This window comes from Poecilia reticulata, linkage group LG15 (genome assembly GCF_000633615.1).
Source record: "Poecilia reticulata strain Guanapo linkage group LG15, Guppy_female_1.0+MT, whole genome shotgun sequence".
Classification (NCBI taxonomy): domain Eukaryota; kingdom Metazoa; phylum Chordata; class Actinopteri; order Cyprinodontiformes; family Poeciliidae; genus Poecilia; species Poecilia reticulata.
This window is the reverse complement of record NC_024345.1, coordinates 15,892,402-15,894,630: the sequence shown is the minus strand read 5'-3', so window position 1 is coordinate 15,894,630 and position 2,229 is coordinate 15,892,402. Positions and strand designations below refer to the sequence as shown.

The 2,229-nt window shown below is 41.1% G+C and overlaps 1 protein-coding gene across 1 annotated transcript in view; it reads right to left on the bottom strand.

Annotated features, from left to right (window-relative positions):
* The window catches only part of LOC103476867 (leucine zipper putative tumor suppressor 2 homolog), a 41,947-nt gene extending 41,193 nt beyond the window's left edge, over window positions 1-754 (bottom strand). Inside the window, exon 1 of the mRNA XM_017309088.1 lies at window positions 403-754. The gene's annotated coding sequence lies outside the window, so the exon portion shown is untranslated. The remainder of the gene's footprint in view (window positions 1-402) is intronic.
* Between the last annotated feature and the right edge of the window lie 1,475 nt (window positions 755-2,229).

Sequence of the window (2,229 nt, the reverse complement as noted above, 5' to 3'; positions counted from 1 at the left end):
ACACACACACACACACACACACACACACACACACCCACACACACACAGTAGGACTCTTCAGGGCAAAGGAAGTGAGTGAGTTCAGAAAAACTTGGGGAAACCGGAAAACTGTTTTTATTTTGCAGACTGCATTGAGTCTCAGATTATTCAATCATACTACTGAAAATCACACAGTCACGCACAACTCTAAGTACCATTATCAACCTTTTAATGTGAGACCTTATGTAAATATCAACAAACTCCACAAGTTCAGTGCTTCTTTTTGGTGGGATCCCAATGAGCGACATTTCGTTAAATAATAAATCCGAGAGGGAAAAAAAAAAAAGCTTAAGGAAAACTCAATAAATTAACCTTTCTCCACGACCAAAACCACAAAAGCGCCTAAATCAACGTGATACTCACCCGAGTCAAAATGTTCTTTACCAGCAGTCCGTTCAGCGCTCCCTGCAACAGTAAATGTCCGCAGCCTGTGTCCGGTGGACAGAAACAACTTTTCTCCAAACAGCAACACGCTAAAAGCCACCGACTGCCCTCCTGGCTCGGTACTCGAGTTCTGCTCCTCGTCACCAGAACCCATCCAGTCCTCACAGCAGCAGATCCGAACCAACTGAACGCCTCCTGGTCATTCGCAGCTCCGCTCTCACACCGAGTACGTTTGGTTCGGTCACCGTCAGAGCCCGGTCCGCTGCTCTGTTCAGGGAAGGCGGGCGGCGCTCTCCGAGCACCGACAGACTTGCTGCTAGTCCACAAAGGTTTGAGACAGAGGAAGGAAGGGTAGGGGCTCAGATAGAGGGGAGAGCTTTTTTTTTTTCAGCTGCTCACGGTGGCATGTTTATGACTTCTAAGCATCAGAACTGAATGCTTCGTGGTTCCTTCCACTTCTCTGTGCTCTTAGGAGTAGTAAAATATGTTTTCATAGCAACTTCCCCTATAATCCAAATACAAATTAGATTTAGTTGGATTTGTCTGTTTGGTCTACACAACAGAGTCAAACTGAATTATGGGGAGTTCAGAAGTTCCACTTCAATTGTACACTTGCTGAAAAGGAAACACATTTCTGGTTATGTTTCTTGAATTTATTTGCATTTGTTTAGTTTATTTAAATGGTTTTTTGTGACATTAATTAGGAATTTTTGTTTTTCAAATATACAGAAGGAATACCCCCAAAACCATGGTCTAAATAATTTACAGCTAAAACTGAATAAAAATGAAAAGTATTCATTGTCATTTAAGATTAAACCTGTAAAAGCCTTAAATCAGTCAGTCAGCTACTTCTTTGATCCTCTGCTCCAATCTGGCAACACACTTGAGAAACTCAATATAGGGTCCCTCTGTTCATCACAATGCACCACCACCTGCCTGATTCGTCAGTGAAAGATGATCTTCAGAAACGCTTCGGAGAGCTAATTTGTGAGAAGAAAGTATGGCTTGGTTTTCATGAGGTCTTTATTTGGAAAAATCCCTGCAACAGCTGCCAAAGTTTGTGAGTACTAAAGGTGGGCAAGACTGAGTTGTCATTATTTCAATGTTGTTCTCTGCTTTTAATCAAATGTATTGAATCAGATTTATGTCGTAATGTTTTTTTTTCTTTTCATATTCTTACCATGAATTAAAGATTAATGTCTCAGGCTCCTTATTTGCTCTAATTTAATCTAAATCTTCTTCTGCTGCTCTGCTTGTTCATTAACAAAATGACCTTAAAAGTACAGAGAGTCGGTCCTCCATATAAAAGAACTCATATTCAAGTAAACTCTTTTATCTGGTTCCCAGGGATTTCCACTGCTTCTTTTGAGCAATCTTCTATGATTTTTCATGCAATTAAAGAACTCATTAGGATAGAAACTTAAGCAAGGCAGATATGCTTCAAAAGAGATTTTAGTAATCCGTACTTTTAGGGTGAAAATAAAACCCAGGTAAATTGGGGGAGAGAAAAAAAAGCATGCAGAAAGTGATATGTTCATTATGTTTTAATACGCTGCAGCCTTCGCGGCTTCACCCTGTGCTTCTGATGTTCCTGGTGCCTTGGGAGAAGGATGCTCAGAAATCTTGTCACCGCTGAACTCTGGCTGACCTCCTCTTCTGTAAAAATACAAGAGAGCAATTTATTCTCAGCACCAATGACAACTACGTAAGCCCTCCCCACCACCTTCCTCCCTTCCTCTCATCTACCTGATTTTCTTGACGCTCGTCTTTTTTTGCTTTCACTTCCACCTCTGCTCCTGCCTAATC